The following is a 22,924-nucleotide window of genomic DNA, read 5'->3' as shown; positions in this document are numbered from 1 at the left end:
TGAAAGAGACACGTGTACCCCAATGCTCATTGCAGCACTGTTTATAATAGCCAGGACATGGAAGCAACCATTAACTTTTAATTAAGTTCCTTGGTGGTTCAGATGGTAAAGAATGTGCCTGCAGTGCAGGAGACCTGGGTTCAATCCTTGAGTCGGGAAGATCCCCTGGAGAACATGCTCCAGTATTCTTGCCTGGAAAATTTCATAGACAGAGGAGCCTGGTGGGCTACAGTCCATGGGATCACAAAGAGTCAGACACAATTGAGTGACTAACACTTTCACTTTGTTTGAGGACTTAATGAAGCTCAGATTCTTTATGTCTCAGTGCAGAAGGAATTCAGCCAGAGGCAAAGTGATATGTAAGAAGTGAATTTATTTTGAGAGACATACATTCCACAGACTGGATGAGGTTCATTGCAAAAGGCAAGAGCAGCCTGAAATATGGGTGGTTAGCTTTTATGGTGGAGAAGGCAATGGCACCCCACTCCAGTACTCTTGCCTGGAAAATCCCATGGATGGAGGAGCCTGGTAGGCTACAGTCCATGGGGTCGCTAAGAGTCGGACACGACTGAGCGACTTCACTTTCACTTTTCACTTTCATGCATTGGAGAAGGAAATGGCAGCCCACTCCAGTGTTCTTGCCTGGAGAATCCCAGGGAGGATGGGGGAGCCTGGTGGGCTGCCATCTATGGGGTCGCACAGAGTCGGACATGACTGAAGAGACGCAGCAGCAGCAGCAGCAGCTTTTATGGGCTGGGTAATTTCATAGGCTGGGCTTCCCTGGTGGCTCAGTGGTAAAGAATCCTTATGTCAGTGCAGGAGATGCATGTGCCCTGAGTTAGGAAGATCCTCTGGAGAAGGAAATGGCAACCCATGCCAGTATTCTTGCCTGGGAAATCTCAAGGGCAAAGGAGCCCGGTCCATGGGGCTGCAGAGAGTCAGACATGAGTTAGTTACTAAACAATAACAATTTCATAGGCAGATTGTTCCAACTATTTTGGAGAAGGGGGAGGGATTTCCAGGAATTGGGCCACTGTCCACTTTTTGGTTATTTATGCTTGGCCTCAGAACTGTAATAGCACCTGTTGGTGTGTCATTTTACACACGCTAATGTGTACGATGAGCAAATACTGAGGCTCAAAGTCCTCTGGAAGTTGAATCTGTGGTGGTTTTGGGTCTAGTTGGTTCTAATCAGTTTATGTCGTATTCACACTTTATTCGTTAAGGGCTGTGCCCCGCCCCTTTGCCCCCTGTTTCCCTTTGTCATCTTTTTTGTCCCCCACCACAGTTTCCCACGCTAACAAAGTCATGCTCGAAACTCTCCAAGCCAGGCTTCAGCAGTAGGTGAACCTAGGCCTTCCAGATGTTCAAGCTGGATTTAGAAAAGGCATAGGAACCAGAGAGCAAATTGCCAACATCTGTTGGATCATCAAAAAAAGCAAGAGAGTTCCAGAAAAAACATCGACTTCTACTTTATTGACTACACTAAAGCCTTTGACTGTGTGGATCACAACAAACTGTGGAAAATTCTTCAAGAGATTTGAAGACCAGACCACCTGACCTGCCTCCTGAGAAATCTGTATGCAGGTCAAGAAGCAACAGTTAGAACTGGACATGGAACAACAGACTGGTCCCAAATTGGGAAAGGAGTACATCAAGGCTGTATATTGTCACCCTGCTTATTTAACTTATATGCAGAGTACATCATGCGAAATGCCAGGCTGGTTGAAGCACAAGCTGGAATCAAGATTGCTGGGAGAAATATCAATAACCTCAGATATGCAGATGACACCACCCTTATGGCAGAAAGTGAAGAGGAACTAAAGAGCCTCTGGATGAAAGTGAAAGAGGAGAATGAAAAGCTGGTTTAAAACTCAACATCCGAAAAACTAAGATCGTGGCATCCGGTCCACGGCAAATAGATGGGGAAACAATGGAATCAGTGACAGACTTTATTTTCTTGGACTCCAAAATCACTGTAAATGGTGACTGCAGCCATGAAATTAAAAGACGCTTGCTCCTTGGAAGAAAAGCTATGACCAACCTAGACAGCATATTAAAAAGCACAGACTCATTGGAATGACTGATGCTGAAGCTGAAACTCCAATCCTTTGGCCACCTGATGCGAAGAACTGACTCATTTGAAAAGACCCTGATGCTGGGAAAGATTGAAGGTGGAAGGAGAAGAGGGTGACAGAGGATGAGATGGTTGGATGGCCTCACTGATTTGATGGACGTGAGTCTGAGCAAGTTCCGGGAGTTGGTGATGGACAGGGAAGCCTGGAGTGCTGCGGTCCATGGAGTGGCAAACAGCTGGATACAACTGAGCAGCTGAACAACAACAACAAACTTCCCAAACCACTCACCTAAAGAGAGATGTATACAGTTCTCAAGTAGAACCTCAAGTTCTACTCTTTTATTCACAGGGGTCCTCAAAGGGTTGGCAATGGCCTGCTTGTGTCAGAATTATTTTGGAGAGCACAGTGAAAATGAAGTCAAGCTCCCGGTCTCCCCCTAGTCCACTGAATCAGGAGAGGATGGGGAGGGACCAGGGATCCACCTTTCATAGTTGCTCCCCAGGGACTCTTGTACACACCTGGGCTGAGAACCCTTCCCAGGGTCCTACTTCCTCTCCAGAGCCTTCTTCGCTTCTGGTTCTATCCTGGCTGTGCAGACCCTGCCCTTCCACACAGCTGGGGTCTGAAACGCAGGGCACCTGTACTCTGCAGCCCCATGCCCTCCCTCCTTCCCTGGGGTTGAGCATCTGGAAGCTCTGGTGGACAGAGGGCAGTCAGGTGTAGGGGAACAGAATTTGCCACCCCCAAATATGTCTCTTTGGCATATTAATTATCTTAAGCTGGTTATTTTCTGAGAAACAGCCAACAGGGAAAAGAAAAACAAACTGAACACTGAGTAGGAGTTACTGTTTTGTAAGAAATATTTGCATTTATAAGGGAAATTTCCTTTCATAAGGGTTTCTCCCTCATGGTACCAAAAAGAAGCTGACCAGATCTCCAGAAACACTACCCAAGAGGAAGGCGATGACCTCAAGCTGTGCTACAACCTTATCCTTTTTTACTGTACTTTCCTGCTCACTTCCCACAGATGACTCCCCGCCCCGCAGCCCCCTTCCCCCACTCCCCTTCCCCCACTCCCCTTCCCCCAGCATTCTCTTTGGTCTTTAGCCGAGAATGGTAATTAAGGTGAGGACTTTGGCCATTTGGGGGAGTTACTTAGTCTTCCTGGGTTTCCCCCATGTGTGCATGTTATTAAATTTTTGTTTGGTTTTCTCCTATTGATTTGTCTCATGTCAAGGTAATTCTTCGACCAGCCGAAAGAACCTAGAACGGATTTTCCTTCCAGACATAGGCTTGCATATGGGTTGGAAAAGAGGGTGGCTGGTGACCTGTGCTCACTTGCTGTTGTCTGACCCTTTCCCCATGTCCTCATATCCTCCCCTGCTACATTCTGCCCCAAGGCCTCATGTGGAGCGACCAGGTCTTGAGTCATCAGGCAGTATCCCGGCAGGGCTGGGCAGCCCTGCACCTTGTTTGGAGATGGTAATAAAGTTTCCAGTGACTGAAAGAGAGTGAATGTTCTGGAGTGAAATCTTTGACCTTAGCAGAAGTGTGGGGTTCTTTGAGTACCTCTGTTTTGTCCCACGTCTGTCCTCTGCTCACATTAGACCTTCTTCAAGGCTCCTTGTTCTCTCCCATATCCACAGTTCCATTTTGCAACCCCTTATCAGAAAAAACACACCATTACCAAAAAATATCCCCCCATCAAAAACAAACAAACAAACAAACAAACCAAAAAACCACCAAAACAAAACCCACAAAAACTCAGTACATTTTAGCAACTTAAAACATTTTAGAAGGAAGAAGTACTGTTGTCCTACTTACTAACCGGGTGGCAATTAATCACCCATAAGCTTTACATTCTATCCTGTGGAGCCCCTGCCCCATCTCTTTTTCTGAGATATACAAGCTCAAAATACAGGGCGTATTCTTCATAGGCTCTTAGGAACTCACAGTACATTGGAGCTAGAATGTAAGCCCCGTAATGGCAGGAACCCATTGTACTCCAGAGTCTAGAAGGTGTCTGACACGTAGGAGGTGCTCAGTGAACATTTTTTTTTTCTTTTCAACCGGAATGGATATCAGAGCTGAAAGGCCCTGCCAAGTTCAGCTTGTCCAGAAGGGCCAGATGAGCAAACAGAGGCTCAGAGAGGTGAAATCATTCACCTGAGTTTCCATAGCAAGTAGGTGGTCTGGCCTAGGGGGTGGAACTCAAATCAACAGGACCGTTCCTGAGCTCCCCAGACTATCAAAATCCAAGCCTTGGCTTCTGGAGTACATTCTATAAGCCCAGAGACCTCTGGCTGATTCCTCGGTGGAAGAAGCTGTTCAGACCCTTCTGTCTTGCTGGGTCCAAGATCTCAGAAGTTTGGATGGAAGCAAAAAGCTTTTGGGAAGAGTTTCCCCCCTCCCAGAATAGACAGCATCTCTGAAAACAGTACTTGGACTTCTAGGCTGACATTCTAAACACTACCTCATCCTAAAAGTAAATGGTGAACTATTTTCACACACTCTTAAAATTTTAATTTGGAAACCTCTTGTCCTTGGAATGCGAAATTCACCAGGCTTTTATGTGCTGTGGGCAGAGCTAGTTTCTAGAACTTTTTTGTCAGCTCCACTTGTGAGGAAGGACCAGCGGGATTTGACCAGCTCAGTAGACTTTTACTGTTTGAGTTCAGAATGTCTTGTTTGTTTGAAAATGTTCACTCAGTTCAGGGTCCTCCCCTCTGCCCCTCACCCCCCTACCCCAACACACACACTCCTCCTTTACAAAGCAGGGCACTTTCTAGTGGGTGGTGGTGAAAAGGTAAAATTATTAACGGAAGCCCCATCAGATAGTCCTAATTTCACCTAGATCTGTTGCCCTCCTAGGCTGACCCTTACTCCATTTCCGATCTCCCCGCTTCCAGATCTTCCGTCCGTCTTTGACCCACTCCTTTTCCTAATTCTCACTCTATCCTAGACCTTTCCCCTGGTTCTAACCCTCACTACATCCCTCACCCCATCTCTGAGCTTATCTTTTCCCATCTGTGAGGTCAGAGAGGGATGACCTCAGGGAGGGAGAGGGATTTTCCTTGTCTTACGTTACCTGGTATTTTTTAAAAGTTGAAAGTTTAGTGGTTTGTTTTTTTAGGCAATGTCAATAGGCCCTTCTGTCAAAACTAGCCAAGTCAAAGGGCAGTATGATGGTTATGCAGGAGTCAGTATCATGCCCCCTTTCTAACCTGTCAGTAATAATAATAATAAAGCATTGATAGAGCCTTTGTTATGTATTAAGTGTGGCATTAGGCACTTTCTCTAGTACTTACTTGTCAAATCCTCACAGCAACTCTAGGAGTCAGATATTTTAATCCTTATTTTATTAATGGGCAAACAGGAACAAACATCTTAAGGTGATTGCTCAAGGGCATACAGTGAATAAGAAAGGCAATTACAGAATTATGGATACTTGTATCCTGAATAAGCGAAGTGTTTGCTTCAAGGTCCTCCTTGTGGATGTCCAGCTGGTGGGCCTGCTTGGATATCTTGGTGCAGTGTGATGGCAGCCTCCGAAATGCCCAAGATCAGAGAAAACTCTCCTCCTTAAACCTGTAGGTAGGTAGGCAAGCACTCCCTTGGGCCATGCTAGAAATAAACCTGGGAACAGCGTTCCAAAGAGACAAATGGTATAGAGATGGGATTTGGTATTGAATTTCTCCCTCATCTTGCTTCATTTTAATTAATATTTAAGCACTGGGCAGTACGTCAGGGACAACAGAGGATGAGATGGTTGGATGGCATCACCGACTCAATGGACATGAGTTTGAGTAAACTACGGGAGTTGGTGATGGACAGGGAGGCCTAGTGTGCTGCAGTCCATGGTGTCGCAAAGAGCTGGACATGACTGAGCAACTGAACTGAACTGGGCAGTATGGGGACAAAAAAGAGACCAGCCTGCCCTCCAGGAGCTCACAATGCAGAGGAGACTGACATGGTTAATTCTGCAACAAGGCACAGGACAATGTGCTAAAGGGACAGTGGCTTGGAGAGTGGAGAATTTGGGGAGAGAGTGACGCAAAATCATGTTACATTTCAGGAGTCACTTGGTTTTTAGGAGAACCACTGACTGAAGCCACCCACCCTGGCCAGACACCATAGTAGCCACTTCCATAAGTTATCTTACAACAGGAGGTCCTGGTAAGGAAGATGGAACTAAGAAGCTACCACCAATGGGAAGAAATTGGGAAAGGTCAAATTGGAGAGTGGAGACACCAGTCCATACGTCCTCCCAGAATCCTCCTCACTTGGATCCATCTTGGCTGAGTGATGTGTACACCGTCAGGAAGGACTCTGAGTCAAATGACTGGCCAGAGACAGCCCAGAAACTAACCCCATCACCGTAGAACCCGAGACTGTGGGCCACGTGGCAGAGCTGTCCTCCTGACTTCCCTGATCTTGCTGCTCTCCTCCTGGGCACCCCTTCCCAATAGAATCTCTTGCTTTGTCAGCGAGTGTCTGAATGTTTTGACAAGAGCCTACTCTCGGGCTCTGGAAGAGGTCCCCCTTCCCGCGACAGCTACAGGACCACTACAAGTTTTTGGCACTTCCAAAATGGCGTTCCTTGCAAGAGCAACCCCTCCTCTTCCTCAGTGAAAGAAATTTATTATAATGCAGAATGTGTTTCATAGAGTTTGCAGGGCTGAACTCTGTTGTTGCTAAAGGTGATGAACGTGAGGTGATGTGAGGTGAGGGTTGGAGCCAAGGCGGTGGTTGTGGTGAGATGGGTAGAGGGGTAAGGACTGGGTCCTACAATGGCCTGAGCCCCTCAACCTGGCCCCCGCTGAGGGAACTTTCATTGAGGGAACTAACTGAAAGATTAAAATCAAGGTTCTGCGGGTTTCAAGGAGAACACGCTTAATACTTATCAGATGTTGGTCAGGCAGCATCATGGCCAGGAAGTGGCAAAAAAGGGAGGAATTAGTGACTGTGAAAAAGTAGTTCTGGGGAAGGGTAGGAGCTCCGCGGAATGGACAGATGAGAATATGGTGTCTTTGAGGAGCTTCTCAGGAAATGTAAGGAACGAGGTGGGGTCATCACTAGAAGGGCCTCTGATGATTTCAAAGCGTGATCATGCAGTCCCCGTGTTAGTGTGTGGGGCAGGTGAGAGGAAAGGAGGCTGGGAAGTGTGGAGGCCTGAGCGGGAGGAAGCCCTGCCCGGAGTCCAGGAGAGGCAGCACACAGGGGCTGTGGTTCAGGGGGACTGGCTTCTTCGGCGACAAGAGACATTTTTTCCTTAGGGACTAGAGACAGTCGTCTTTTCCACACCTTAGCTGTTACCAGGACCCACCAAGATGACCCTGTGTGCCTGTTATCATGTGGCTCCTGCTCCTTTCCTGCAGGTTCAGGCTTCCTCTCAGCTTTGGAGGCGGCAGGCATTCTCCTCCTCCCTGTGGAAATAGGTCCCGGCCGGGGCTGGGGGCTGCGCCGTGAACGCAGAGCTCTGTGTGTCTCCAGGGCTGGTCAGGGGCTCTCCTGTGGAGAAGGAGAAAACTAGGCTCAGGGAGGAAAGTGGCTGCGTCTTTGTTTCCCTCAGTTGCTAGCTCGATGCCTCGCAGAAACTGTTTCTTGAAAAAAAAAAAAAAAAACAACAAAAAAATACCCCCAAGGAAACAGCTAGTTATGGCAGAGTGACGAGAATTCAGATATTTTGATTTTTTTTTTTTTCCTGTTTTGGCCACTGACTTTTCCATTGCACCATCCAGGGTTCTGTGTATTTTATACTAAAGTCCCTGGAAACAGTTTCGCTGGAGTAGTGAAATGACATCTCTATATTAATAGGATGGATTCACTGAGAAGAAGCAGATTCGGGTCCCTTTGAGGGTTTCCTGTGTGTCATCCCCCAGCCTTGGCACTTCCTCATGGCCCCCTTCCTGCTACTTCCTCTTCTTTCTGCCTCCTTATTGAAAAACTAACAAATAACAAAAAACCAACCTCCTGACACCTTATCAATTCCAGTGAAAGAAGGCCTTGTACATAAATAATTACATGAAAAAAAAAAAAAAGTCCTGCCCTCAGATAAATGTGAGAGGGTAGTGGCTTGGGCAGTGTTCAGTCTTTATTTAAATTAGGGATTCTGCGGATTGTCCTTGTTTTGTTGTTGTTCTTGTGGGCTGGTGTGCAGTAGCCCCGTGTTCACGCAATGCCTTGACTTCACAACCGCTTCTCCTAGGATCATTACAGAATGGCATAATGTAGCTATTGTTGTCTTCCACAAAGAGGCACTGTCATAGGATGATGGGATGGGGCTGGGGGGCGCAGGCGGGCAGTGTGGATCTGGAAGATGGATCTTTGTGCTGGTGTGAGTGTGTGTGTCCTGGACAGCCATGCTGGATCTTGAAATATTTTTCTTATTCCATTCTTTGAATCCCTAGCCACCTGTGCCTTCTTTCCCCCAGTTATTCTCCCTGATTTCCCTCACCAAGTTCCTATTTTAAGCTGCTCTATACTCTTCCCTCCTAGGGTTATCCCTGGGCCTAGTTTGAGGACTTCAGCCAAAGATGCTGAACCAGGATGTTTGAAGGAAGTGTTTAAAATTGTTTCGGTGAAGTGATTCACCCGAGTCTGATGGCTCAAGGGCTTGTGGTGTTACAGATGACCTCAGAGGTCATCCAGGCCAACCCCTTTCACTGGACATCTGAGTTGTTCAGCGCCCTTGCACTGCAAAGCTCGTGTTACTTCTGGGACATATTGGATATCTATCCACTCATTCATTCACTCACGCAGCATAAGCTTGCCAAGCGCTTGCTGTGAGGCTAGCGCCTGGGCTAGGTGGTGGGTATATAGTGATGAGAAGAAGAGGGCACCAATCCTGCTCTCATGGATCATCCACTCTGGGTGCCCTTGTAGGCAGCTGAAAGGTCTGCAGGTGTTGTTAGGCCCACTTGACCCCTGCGGAATCCCGGGCTGGGCAACACGCTGGCATTGACTCTTGAAGCTAGAAATTAGGACCAGATCTTCATGGCCCATGAGCCAGCCAAGGCCAGGCAACACTGTTTTTTTCTTTTCTTTTTTGGTAAATGGTAGTGAGATCTCTCAGACTGAGATCTCCCTTGGAGATTTTTATGGTAATACCTGCCTCTCATTTCTCCCTCTCTCCTACCTCTGCCTCTCGCCAGACTCTTCTGCACTGGAGCTTGTGGTTACATGTAGAAATGTTTTGGACTCCAACCACAAGCACCACTGGCATCTGAGTGGGAGGACTACCTATGTTACCATGAACCTCAGAGGCCATGGCCTTCTCAGTTCACCCTCAAAGATGCAAAGGACAGGTTTCACTGAAGCCAGGGGACACAAGGAGGGCCGCTGAGCTGAGGTTCTGTAAACAAGCTGAGAAGAGAGAAGAACTTTTCTATCCTCGGAAGGAACCTGCCTCAGTTTTGCCACCTGGAAAGGCGAATTTATACTAAAAATTTATGCTCTTTATTTAACATTCAGTTTTAACTGGGAGTGCTTATTTTATCTGGCGACATTACAGGGCGGGGTGGGTGGAAAGGTGGGCAGTTGGGCAGGGACTCTGCTTCCCCACGGGGCTGATGACGGCAGGTTGGGGTTATTGGAGCCCCGAGGTTCTGAAAGGTGATGTGACGGCAGGGTATCAAACGAGATCCATCAGAAGACAAGAGACTGAACGTCTCTGCTGTCTGTGGCCTTTGGAGAAGTCACCACGGAGGAGTCACACTCTCATGAGCCAAGAGAAAAAGAGTGCTTTTTAGCCTTGCTTCTTACCCAATCAAGTTTGAAGATACATTCCATAAAATAAACAGATGTATTCCCTTTGTGTATATTTTAAAAAGAACCAAATTCTTTCCTCCTGGTGAGTTAAAACAAACACCCAGGGCTGAAAGTCTGTGTGCTCAAAAGTGTGTCTCAGGCCCCAGGCTCCTTGGGGGCGTGTGCCTAGAAGTGGGTGCTGACAGATACAAGGGACTGAGGGCTCAGCACCTTTGTGCCCATTCCCAGGAGTTAACTTGAACTTGGATTTCTATGTGATTCTAAAAAGCATAGTGTATGATCACTGGGCAGGTCCCTGGAGATGAGCCAGTCTGAAAACCAGGAGCTCTCGGAACTGACCAGCTGTAACCAGCAAGAGCACATTTGCTGGCTGGTACCCACACACTACCATTTGTGGGTGCCGTTCCCTTTGCTCCTCTGCGGGAGCTTCTTGTCCACGGCTCATCCGATGTTTGTGGTTCCCGGGCTCTGGCTCTGAGTCATCCTGAGGGCAGAAGCTGGGCAGGGATGGTATCTGCCATCAGGGGTTATTCCCGAGGAAGCTAGTACTTCTTACCCCCAGTAAGTAGCCTTCTTTTCCGTTCTTGGAGTGGTTCTGTGTGCAGCTCTATTTTCCCTCTCTCTTGTAAGCAGTCATTTCCCAGCTGTAAGGAGAGATGGGATGTAGAACCTCACGTTTTGGGTTAGTGCCTCGTCTTTGTGGGGGCCGACCTAGTCTTGTCCAGGTCTGCTGAGTTTGGGTGCTGGTTTCCTGGTCGTCCCCACTGAGCACCTGCATCCCGAGCAAAGAGTCAGCCGAACCTGCCTGGTTATGGGATCACCTCTCAGTAACCCCTGGAAAGGTCCTTCTGCTCAGAACTTTGTGATGACTTCACAAAGACCATGAAAGGGGGACCATGATTCGTAGTGGGGTGAATGGAATATGGTTTCTTAAAGTGATTGCCTGAAGTGTGAGCGTGCACAACACAATGAGTAGTTCATGCTGTGGTTCCCTGTGAATCACCAGTTACCTCCCCGAGGTCATGGTGATGCCATCAGCCCGGTGGCAGAGGAACAGGCCTTGGCCTTGCTCTGAGCATCATCTCCCTCGCTGCTATCTCTTTGTTTCTATTTCTCAGTTCTTCGAGCCACATGGCCATCTGGACTCCTCATATCCTTATTTCAAGGCCAGAGCCCCATAGATACATTTGTGGACATCTGCCTGCAGTGACTCCAGATCCAGACGTGAAAGCACAGAGCCCGCATCCTCAGTAACTCTTTCTGTGGCTACTGCCCAGATCTCAGTGGATGCTGAGAATAGAAAGAAGCTACTGCCTTGGGCCAATTTTCTCATGTGATGTAGTGCCTGTGAATGCTAGGGATGGTTTCTTCTTGTACAGCAGTGTTGGTGGGATTATGTTAACTACTCTGGCTTGGGGGCCGGAGAGGAGAATAACTACGGGGTGAGTGCTACCCAGAATGTCTTGTCCCCCAGTGTTCCAAAGACCAGAGCCACATGGAAGTAAGTCCATGGCTATTTCCTTTCCTGTGTTATCAAGTGATCCCTGACTGCAGTGGCGTGAGGGTATTATTTGTCTCATGCCTGTTTGTATGTAGGCTCAATTTGCAAACACATAACCACTTGCCAGGGCTTCCCAGCTGGCGCTAGTGGTAAAGAACTTGCCTGCTAACGCAGAAGATGTAAAAGAGTTTGGGTTCGATCCCTGGGTCAGGAAGATCCCCTGGAGGAGGGCATGGCAACCCACTCCAGTATTCATGCCTGGAGAATCCAGTGGACAGAGAAGCATGGTGGGCTATGGTCATAGGCTTGCACAGAGGTGGACATGACTGAAGCGACTTACACATGCAACCACTTGCCTGTTGGCCCCATCCACTCATCCATCCATTAACTGATCCATTGGTTGATTAACTGATCTATCCATCCATCCATCTGTCCATGCATCCATCTGCCCACCCATCCAGTGATGGATGGTAAACTTATGGGACCAGAAAGGTCAAGTAAAATGAGGAAAATGGGCTTGTTAGATACAGAAGGGAGTGGTGGGGACTGTGGTAAGCTGGAGAGTGCAGTTTACTGAGCTGTCGTATACAACATTCCCTGACTCTGACCTCCTCTCAGGTTTGATGTATGGCAACTGATGGCTACAGTGAACCATCTTCATCTCACAAGCATTTAGGTTGCCAGTCTGGATCTGTTTGGATGGGGCCCCAGGCTTCTTCCTCAGCCTTGTGCAGGGTTTTTGGGTAAATCCAAACCCTGGAATGTGCACTAGTCAGGGCTTTTAAATGTTGCAGATGGCAAGAAACTCAACTCAAACTGCTTAAGCATAAAGAGGAATGTATGGGCTCATGTACCTAGTGTTCAGGAGTATATCTGCTTCACTTGGGACTGAATCTAGGGGCTCAACAAGGTCTTCTGGATTCCCTCCACCTCTCCTTTTTCTCTTAATTCTGCTTTATTCTACACTGACTTCCTTTGCAGAGAGGCCTGCTTCATGGAGTCTCCCAGCAGCATCAGATACACATTTTTATTAGCTTTTTCATACTAAGAAAAAGTGCCTCATTCCCTCAGAAATTCGAAGACCATTTCGAATTTGCCTGCCTTGCAACACATGTTCATTTACCTTTGATGTAACCACTAAGGCTTGGGGAGGTGGTTTTCTCATTGGCCAGGGCTGGGTCACAAGCCTCTCCCTAAAGCTGAGGGATAGAAATGAGTTGATTTTACTCAATTGATGGTGGAGAGAGCTGGTTCACTGGAGGATAACGGAGGTGTTACTGGAAGGAGGTGGCATGGCAGCTCTACAGATAACCCATGCCCACCATAGACAGGGAGGATGGGCGGATGCACAGACTGGGCCCTTACTGTAAGCAAGACTCAGGACACTGAGCAGGACCAGAGCTGCTAGCCCCTTCAGCTCTAGCCCCCTGGTTTCAGTAGCAGCCACCCCTCCCCTCTGTCCTGCCCTCATCAGGCACAGGATGAGGGTAGCTCTGGGCTTCGTGGGCAGAGGCTCTCCTACTCTGCCTCCCCTCTGCTCTGAGACTCTTGGCTCTAAGGAAACCTGATGTGTGTGTGTGTGTGTGTGTGTGTGTGCGTGTGCGTGCGCTCAGTTGTGTCTGACTTTTTGTGACCCCATGGACTGTAGCCCGCCAGGCTCCTCTGTCCATTGGATTTCCCAAAGAATACTGGAGTAGGTTGCCATTTCCTTCTCCAGGGGATCTTCCCGGACCAGGGATCCAACCCACATATCCCGCATTGGGAGGCAGATTCTTCACCACTGCGCCACCTGGGAAGCCCAAGGAAACCTGGTACTCACCCCAGAATTATGACTTCCAAAGGTTTTGGAGTTTGGAAGAGGGCAGTAATCCAAGAGGGTCCCAAAGTGCTCAGAGCACTCTGTAATCTTCCAACCTGGTCCTGCTGTTGTAGGAGGAGTTGCTGAGACTGGTTTCAGCAGTGCCTGACTTGGGCTCAGAACTTGGCTAGGCTGATCCCCTGACTTGGCCCAAGGCAGGAACTGAGGCTGTTGGAAGAGTCGTTCTTAGGAATATGGAGACTTTGGTTCCACCCTGGGCAGAAGCTGCTGGAAGAGGAGCAGGACCAGGCTGTATCCTCAGCAGCTGGCAGCCCCTGGTGCAGCCTAGAGAGGACCCAGAGTTCTCCACTGGGACTTTGGTCCCAGAGAGTAGGTCAGGCAGATGTTGGGTCTGACCTTAGTCACATGGAATCCTCAGAGCCAGAAATACCACCTCTTGGATTGAGCAACAGTTTTCTCCTCGCCATCAAGGATAATTTTAACTGTTTCCTACCTTGCTATTGTTGTTGTTGAAAATATGGTGACCAGACAGTGGAATGTGAGAAGGCAGATAGATAAAGGATAAATAGCCCTCATAGAAGGATGTATTTATAAAAGCACTTGAAACTGTCAATAAGTAAAACTCTGTTAAGAAGTAGAATTACTGATGGCGGAAAGCACTCAAGAGACTTGACACTATCTTGTTTGCTATGACAACCCAGTGAGGGAACAACAGGGAAAAGTCATTTTCTTTTTAATATCACTTTACAGAGGTAGAAATGGTGATTAAGAAAATTAGTGAAGTCTTGCAGGTATTTGAAGAGTTGAGTCTAGAACTTAAATCTCTAAACAACTAGTCTAATTTTTTAAATCACCACACCCTTCTCTGGTGGCTCAGTCCGTAAAGAATCCACCTGCCAGTAAAGGAGACCTGGGTTCAGTCCCTGGGTTAGGAAGATCCCCTGCAGGAGGAAATGGCAACCCACTCCAGTATTCTTGCCTGGAGAATCCCAGGGACAGGGGAGCCTGGTGGGCCACAGTCCCTGGGGTAACACAAGTTGGACACGACTTAGTGACTAAACCATCACCACCACATTATAAGTTCATGTGAAACTTTCTTTTTCACCTGACTATAAACTTTCCAAAAAAAGAATGCTGACTGAGAATAATAAAGAAAGTGAGTCTTTTATTGGGTATCACGTAACCAAATCTGAAAAAAAATCTGAAAAATATTAAAATGGTTTAACCATAGCATCTCAATAGAATTATGCAATCCAACATAGGTTCAACTTTCCACCATGGCATTCATTAATTCCCAGTTTTATTGATTCATTGATTCAGTACTTTATTCATGAAGCAGTTACTGTGTAACTATTATACACCAGGCCTTCTATTGGCTGTTAAGGATGAAAGGATGAAAGAGACACTGGTTCCTATTAGTTTTGCTTCTTAACAAAATGCCCCAAGGCTTAGTGGCTTCAAAGAGCAACCATTTATCTTGCTTATTGTTCTGTGGATTATCAGTTTGATCTGGGCTCAGCTGGGTGGTTCTTCTGATCTTGGCTGGGCTCACTTCTGTGCCTCTGGTTAGCTGCTGGGTAGGTTATGGGCTGGTTGGACTAGAATAGCCTCAGCCAGGACAGCTTATCTCTGCTTCTCCTCTATATTCATCCAGCAGGCTAGTCCACACTTGTTCACATGCCAAGCAACTAGGCAGGTTTTCAGGAGAGCAGAGTGGAAGTTTGAAAGGCCTCTTGCAGCCTGGGCTTGGAACCAGTACAACCTAGCTTCCACTGTAGTCCACTAGTCAAAGCAAGTCAATGAGTTTATCCTAGCAGACTCTTCAACTGCAGTTTTATTATATTGGGTTGGTCAAAAAGCTCATTTGGGTTTTTCTGTACCATCTCATGGAAGAAACTGGATGAACTTTTGTTAGTTGCTCAGTCATGTCGGACTCTGTGTGACCCCATGGACTGTAGTCCACCAAGCTTCTCTGTCCATGGAATTCTCCAGGCAAGCATACTGGAGTGGGTAGTCATTCCCTTCTCTAGAAGATCTTCCCGACCCTGGGATTGAACCTGTGTCTCTTGCACTCCTGGCAGATTTTTTACTGTCTGAGCCACCAGAGATGAACTTTGGGGCCAACACAATACTCAGTCTCCTCTCCAGGTGCTATGCTTAGTCCTCTGTCTTGCTTCTCTTGTCACTTCTCCACACGTCATCCTACCCCATTGGGAAGACCCACCCTCTCTCCTTTTTTCTTCTCTCTAATCCTAACTTTCAGATTCTACCTTCATAAAACCTTCTGGAGGTGATTCTAGAATCAACTGACTTCTCAGTTCGTTTTATCAGCAACAATACTTATTGCATATACCACTCACAAGGTATTTGAATTAGGGGCCGAAGATGTTAAAAGTATCCCCACCCTTCCCAGGTGGCAATATTTGTAAAGAACCTGCCTGCCAATGCAGGAGACATAACAGATGCTGGTTCGATTCCTGGGTCAGGAAGATCCCCTGGAGGAGGGCATGGCAACCCACTCTACTATTCATGCTTGGAGAATCCCATGGACAGAGGAGCCTGGCAGGCTGTGGTCCAGAGGGTATCGCAAAGAGTCAGACATGAATGAAGTGACTTAGCATGCATGAACAAAGAGGTCTACTTTCTAGGAAAATGGAAATAATAAAGCCTACCTCATAGAGTTGTTGTAAGGATTAAATGAATTAATATGCACAATACCTTGTCTAGTGTCTAAAACATGGTAAGGTCCCCATGAATCCAACACGCCAAGGGTGTTACATGATATTTAACCAGTAAACCATGTGAGAGGCAAGTTTTCCTGTCTCCTTAGTGATGCTCACGTAAGTTATATGATTTCCCAGAAATCACATAGCTAATTTAGCAGGAGTTCTGAAATTCAAATTCTAAACCTCTTTTAACCTCACTTGAGATACTTCAGTGATGGAATCAAATAAACCAGGATGAGGCTGTAAGATAAAATCCTTTTTCCTTCAGTCCCTGCCTCAGTTTGCTCATCCACAAAACAGGAAGGTAGAAAGATTCATGACGGGAACTGTTGACTATAACCTGCAGCCCAGATTAATTGCAATACAAATTAAAATAATACTCAATTATCTGTAAGAGAAACACACATAGGGGAATGAAGTATGAGTTTGTGGAGAAGAGTGCTTGGGCTTTGTGCATGTATTCTTTCTTCAGAAAGTAAACTGAGCTTCCTGTTTGTGGACTGTATCCCAACTAGGAAATTCTGAGCATGAATCTTAAGTCTTTGGGTGTCTCTGCTGGGTCCCTCTGGCCTCACAGCATCAGTCTGCATTGGGCTGAGTGGCCCTTCTGCTTCCTGGGGCCTGACTGGGCCTGCTGGTGTTTGCGGACAGTCAAGTAGTTCATATCAAACTGATTTATTTAGTGACTGGACCTGATCAGAGCAGAGTAACTGATCAGTGGACTAGTGGGCAGCTCACTGGTTGCCATTGACTAAGCATTTATTGTGAAACCAGCAGAGAGAGAAGAGTGTGTTTCATTTTTTATTCCTTATGCTATAAGTGGAAAGTTAGTACATACTTCTAGTTGGGGAAATAGAAGCTGACACAGCCACTAGGTCATGGAGTGGGAGGTGGATGTCTTGTGCATGTAGGCACTGTACAACTGCCACCTGAATTAGATTTTTGCTTCAAATTTATTTAAAAATTGAAGTAGAGTTGCTGTACAATAATATGTACATTTCAATGTACACCTTCAATATTCTCTAGTTTAGGGCAGAACCTTACTCCTCAGAATCTCACAATTGCTATAAGAGTTCTCCAGTGCTCTTTGCTGCAGAACACACCTTTGCCAGACAGAATAGGGGCCCCTTGAAGATGTCCACACCCTAACTCCTGGAACCTTGACTATGGAGAAAGCGAGTTGGCGGATGTGATTAAATTAAGGATTTTGAGAAGGGGAGGTTATCCTGGATTATGTGACTGGGCTCGATGTAATCACGGGGGTCCTGGTAGAGGGAGGTGGGAGGCTCAGACTCTCATGGGGATGTGACCGTGGAAGCAGAAATCGAAGTGATGCAATGGAGGAAGGGGTCACAAGCCAAGGAATGTGGGCCGCCCTAGAAGGTGAAAAAAGCCAGGAAACAAGTTCTCCCTTAAGGCCTCCAGAGGGAATGCGACCTGGCTGACACCTTGATTTTAACCCTTGGGGCTCATTCTGGACTTCTGCCCTCTAGGACTGTCAGATTCTGCGTTGTCTTGTGGCACTAAGTTTGTGGCCACTTGCTAGAGCAGCAGTGGGAAACCACTACCCCACCTTTCCACGTGTCCTGTTGAATATTCTGAAGTTCCAGCCTGCTAAGGCTTTCCCTCCTTTGTGACCAAGTGCCCTTTCAGAAAGGGGATAGAAGCCCTTGACCCACCCCTAGGGAAGGTCTGTGCCGTGAGTTAGGTTCCTGCTGGTGTGGCTAGTTTGCATGGAATCATTCACATATGGTTGTGCCTCTGAGCATGGATCCTATTGGCTAGATAGCTGACTGGTGGTAGGGGTGCTAGCTGAGCCACTGAGCTATTTTATTTTTTAATATATTCTGCTGCTCTTCATCCTTGGGGACGGGGAGGCCTGTGGAACAGACAGTACTGTCTGGGAGTGACCCCCAGCTGTCTTTTCTGCCACTGGTGGTAGAAGCAATTGGAGGTGGGACTCCACACCATAGTAATGACAGCTAACATAGATTGATCACTCAGAGTGAGGCTATCTCATCTGTTCTCAGTGGCCTATGATGACGGTGATATTATCCCATTTTACAGAGGAAGAAAGTGAAGCTCAGACTGGTCAACAGGTCACAGAACAAATAAATGAGAAGCCAAGACTCAAACCTGGCCTCCTAATGCCAGCGCCCAGCCCTTTACTGAAATGTTTGCTGCCCCTCCCATGGTGTGGCGTGCCTGGAGCAAGCACTCCTGCCTACTAGCTCAATGACTGGATGGCTGTCACTCAGACAAACCAGGGGCAGCTTTGTGAATCCCCATCCGGGGATTCAGAGAGTGGACTGAGGGGCTGCCAGGAAGCCCAGCTGGATGGCGAGGAATTTACTCTTGCAGGTGCACAGACAGCATGGAGCTGGCTCTCTCGCTTAGCACCCCGTACCTGGGCTCGTGGGTGGACCTGATGAAATTCTTGAGTTTGCTGATGTCAGGCGCCAAGCAGGAAGTGGGGGTGGCAATCCCTCAAGGTCTCTATTTTCCCAGGGCTTCCCTCACCCATCTTTAGGTGCTCCAAATGGCCCAGCTAGGGTGGGAATTGAGTGCGGGTTTGTTAATTTCCTCTGTTCCTTCTCGAATATGGAGGAGAGATGGGAGGAAAGAGTGAGGATGGAGTTAAACTTAGTGTGAAGCTGCAGGTTGGAGGGGAGCCCACGTGCCTTCCCTTGCTTAGAAATTACCCACGTCTCTAATAAATTGGCAGCTTGTGTGGCTACTTCCTCCCTTTTGCTTTCTTTTATATCTTGCTTTTGTGAGAGAGAATTTACCACTGATGAGCCTCATGCCAGATAATGAATAGAAGGCAAGTGACCCCAGCTGTCTCTGCCCTATGCCATCCCCAGGAATGTCTTGTCAGCCCTAGTGGTCTTCTTTGCCCAGCCAGTTTGTATGGGACGATGCAGCTTCATTAAATTGCCTCATAACTGCTGTCTGACAGTTTTGATTTCCTTCCTCTCCAGGTCTCCCACAACTTATTACTCTGTTTGCAACACTGGGCAGAGCGAGGCAAAGATGTTGATTTTCCTTCTTTTGTTCTCAGTTTCTCTGAATATTAATTGCATCTAATGATGTTTGCCATTCTCCTATCTTTTGTGTTGTTTAGTGGCTAAGTCACATCTGACTCTTTGCTCTTTTGCTGCTGTTGTTGTTTAGTTGCTAAGTGGTGTCTGACTCTTTGCGACCCCATGGACTGTAGCCCACCAGGCTCTTCTGCCCATGGGATTTCCCAGGCAAGCATACTGGTGTGGGTTGCCATTTCCTCCTCCAGAGGATCTTCCTGACCCAGGGACTGAACCCACATCTCCTGCATTGGTAGGTGGATTCTTTACCGCTGAGCCACCAGGAAAGCCCTCTCTTATCTTTAGGGAAGGTTATATTGTTGGTATTTAAAGGGAAGAGCAGGGAATCTTTTTGTTTTGGCAACACCGTGTGGCATGCAGGATCTTAGTTTCCTGGCCAGGGATCAAACCTGTGCCCCCTGCATTGAGAGCGCAGACTTTTAACCACTGGCCTGCCAGGGAAGTCCCGGGCAGGGAATGTTTTTGATTAGAGTGAAAGTATTCAAATTCCAGTTGTGCACAGATTTAAAGCTGAGTTCTGTGTGTTTTAAAATGGTCTTTTTTTGGTTTGTTTTAAAGAATATTTTCTGTTCTGGATGTTTTCCAAACAGTCTATAAAATGCTGTGGGAGCCATTCACCTAGAGACGTCACATCAGTGATTTAAGATTTAGAGGGACTAGGGGAGAGAAGGTTCAGGAAGGCTCTGGAGACTTGGGGCCCATCTCACGCTGGGTCACCAGAAACATCCTCTGCTAATTGGACCTCATCCTGTCAGGACACGTCAGACAGGGCTTGGTGGGGGTGGGATGGTCTGGACGTGCAGGTGTCACTGCTGTGGGTCCTGGGAGTGCTTGTTACTCCGGGGAACGAGCTGGCCAGCAGTCATGTGGACTGAGGTCAGGAGACTGTGCTGAGCTGGGTTCTCCAGGAAGCCAGGAGCCAGGACTGAAGTCTGGACTATTTTGGGCTGTGTGGTGGCAGAGCTGGTGTGTGTGTGTGTGTGTGTGTGTGTGTGTGTGTGTGTGTGCGCATGCGCGTGTGTGTGCCTGTGTGCATCATTACGAGTCTATATCCTCCAAAAATCACTCCCAAGACTAAAAATGTGTGTGTGTTTTTTTTTTGCCATTGCCTTCCAAAAAAGAAAACAAGTCTTTATAGTCTTTGAATTGTGTTAATGGGGAATATTAGGTCCCACAGCGGGAAGGCTTTCTCCCTTTTTGTTGCCACCTGGTCCCTCCGCCCTCCTCTGGAGTTTCCTCGTGACTGTCTGGAACATGGAGATGGAGGGTCCGAGCCTGCGGGTGGGTTTGTTGAAATGCTGCTGTGGGCACCAGGATGAACACACACGGCTCCCTGTCAGCTCTGTAGAAAGGAGCGGTGGGGGCCTGTCATTCCAGACAGCCTGGAGCCCTTCACTCCCTTCCCTAGCCCACACCTCCACTCCACCTGACTCGCTTCTGACCTTGGGTGGCCGGTGACTCTGGACTGTCTCCCTGGACTGGGTTTGAGTCTGTGACCTTCTTGCCAAGTTAAGGGGCTGGCCTGTGAGGTCGCCTGGACTGGTGGGAAATTAAAGTCTGAGGATGTGGACTGATATGTACTTTGATCTCCAACCTTGGCCACTTAGTAGCTTTGTGGCTTTGGTTAAGTTCCCTGTCCTCTTTGAGCTGCAACTTCCTCATCTGTCGGTTTCAGGGAGGATGACCCACGTGGCAGCTGAGTCCCATACCTGCCACACTGCAGTGGCCTGACAAGTGTGATCGCTGAGGCTGGGGGGCCACCAGCTTTGTGTGAGTTACTGGCACACCATCTGAGGGGTCCCCAGCAGGCTGCCACCGAGGAGCCTGAGTCCAGCAAAGGACACCCCTGCCCTGGGTGCAGTCACCTGTGCTTTCCCATTCCAGTCCTGGGCGGAGGCTGTGGTCCCTGCAGGGCCGCCCTGGAGTGCCCCTCTCCCGCTCTGTGGTTGGCAAAGGGCAGAGTCTGCCAGGAAAACCTTCAGCCAGCAAGTCACCATTTATTTATAGGTCTTGGAGGGAGACAGCCCCCAGGCTGTAGGGAAGGGCCTGGCAGAGGCAGCTGCAGGGAGCAGGGGCAGCCGAGGGGGCAGTGACTGCAGGGGGTGGTGGTGGTTCTGGAGGAGGTGCAGAGGCTGGGCAGAGTTTGCATGCTGGAGACTCGGGGTTCCAGCGGAAAGCCGCTGCTTCACCCGGAGATGGCTATTTATGAAAGTGTGGACAGGGGAAGGTACAAGGAGATGGCAGCGCCCCAGGATGAGGTCAAGGGGAGAGGGGACAGTCCCTGGGATGGCAGAGGGCAGCTGTGTGTGGAGAGGGCTGCCTGACAGGAGCTGTGACCTTTAGTAGAAGCTGCAGCCACCCCACAGTGACCCAGCGAGGAGGTAGCCGAGGGAATTCAGACCCCATCTCACTCTTTTCCTTCTTTCTGATCTGCCCCTGGCACCTGTGGCTGGCCCAGGCCACCAGAGGCAGAGGGGAGGGAGCAAGTGGCTGACTGTGCAGGACTCCTGGGGGAACATGGCAGGGAGAAGCATGGCAGAGAGAAAACTGGGAAGGGCCAATGGAAGAGATTCGGGGAGGCAGACAGAATAGGGGCTGGACTCAGTGTACCTCTGTGCGGTCCTGGGGGAGTGTGTAAGCTCTCCAAGCCTCAGTTTCCTCATCTGTAAAATGGGAATGGTAAAGACAGTCTCTGTCACATTGGGGTGTAATGAAATACTAAGTACTCAGCAAGGTTCCTTGTGTACTGTAAATGAAGATCACACAGATCAGCTGGGTTCACATGAAAGTGTCCAGCTGAGCAGCTGCCATGTATTGTGTAAGGCCTAATGGGGTATCATTTATCCAGTGCCCACGTGATACTTACTGAGTGCCTCCTCTGCCAGGTACCCAGCCCTAGGCACTGGGAATACAGGGGTGAACAAGCCAGACCAGTCTTTCCTCCTAGGAGCTGACATATCTAAGCGGGGGGAAGACAGGTAGCAAGTAAATATAAATAAAATAAGTTTTAATAGTTGGCAAGGTGCTGAAAAGACCATAAACCAGAGTGATGGGTGAAGAATAGGTGCTCTCTGAGGGGGTGGGCTGAGCAGAGCTGGAGGAGCAGAAGCAGCCAGCCCTGTAACGACCAGAGGATGCCTGTAGAGGGGGCTGCAGGCCCCCTACCAGGAGGAGGATGGCGTTTCAAGGCAGACAGGCTTCGGGGAGCTGGGCACCGGTTGGATCATGGCGTCACCATCTAGGGTGAGGGGGAGGTCTGGCGTCTACACATGAGCAGTGACCGTGAGCTGTTTTTCTTATTATTTAATACTGCTAAATCACTTCAGTTATGTCCGACTCTGTGACCCCATAGACAACAGCCCACCAGGTTCCCCCGTCCCTGGGATTCTCCAGGCAAGAACAGTGGAGTGGGTTGCCATTTCCTTCTCCAGTGCATGAAAGTGGAAAGTGAAAAGTCAAAGTGAAGTTGCCCAGTCGTGTCTGACTCTTCGAGACCCTATGGACTGCAGCCTACCAGGCTCCTCTGTCCATGGGATTTGCCAGGCAAGCATACCGGAGTGGGGTGCCATCGCCTTCTCCATATTATTTAATACATATTATTATTTTAGAAAAAGGTGGTGTAAGTAGGTTCAATTCAGTTCAGTCGCTCAGTCGTGTCCGACTCTGCGACCCCGTGGACTGCAGCACATCAGGCCTCCCTGTCCTTCACCAACTCCCGGAGTGTACTCAAACTCGTACCCATTGAGTTGGTGATGCCATCCAACCATCTCTTCCTCTGTTGTCCCCTTGTCCTTCTGCCCTCAATCTTTCCCAGCATCAGGGTCTTCTCTAGTGAGTCAGTTCTTTGCATCAGGTGACCAGACTATTGGAGCTTCAGCTTCAGTGTCAGTCCCTCCAGTGAATATTCAGGACCTCCTCCTTTGTTACCT

At 48.3% G+C, this 22,924-nt stretch overlaps 1 protein-coding gene and 1 long non-coding RNA gene across 6 annotated transcripts in view; one reads left to right on the top strand and one right to left on the bottom strand.

Moving 5' to 3' along the window:
• Window positions 1–22,924, top strand: part of DPF3 (double PHD fingers 3) — a 277,364-nt gene that overhangs the window by 75,021 nt on the left and 179,419 nt on the right. The gene's annotated exons all lie outside the window — the stretch shown is intronic.
• On the bottom strand, window positions 5,423–13,515 carry LOC138443190 (uncharacterized). Of its 2 annotated transcripts, none has more exons than XR_011258009.1 (3): window positions 13,169–13,515; window positions 7,405–7,589; window positions 5,423–5,666 (listed from the first exon to the last, which is right to left on the bottom strand). It is a non-coding gene; the product is annotated as an uncharacterized lncRNA (long non-coding RNA). The 2 variants fall into 2 exon arrangements; XR_011258010.1 differs by having other exon boundaries at window positions 5,423–5,714; window positions 13,169–13,505.

This window comes from Ovis canadensis, chromosome 7 (genome assembly GCF_042477335.2).
Source record: "Ovis canadensis isolate MfBH-ARS-UI-01 breed Bighorn chromosome 7, ARS-UI_OviCan_v2, whole genome shotgun sequence".
In the NCBI taxonomy this organism is placed as follows: domain Eukaryota; kingdom Metazoa; phylum Chordata; class Mammalia; order Artiodactyla; family Bovidae; genus Ovis; species Ovis canadensis.
This window is presented reverse-complemented; position numbering and strand designations above follow the sequence as displayed.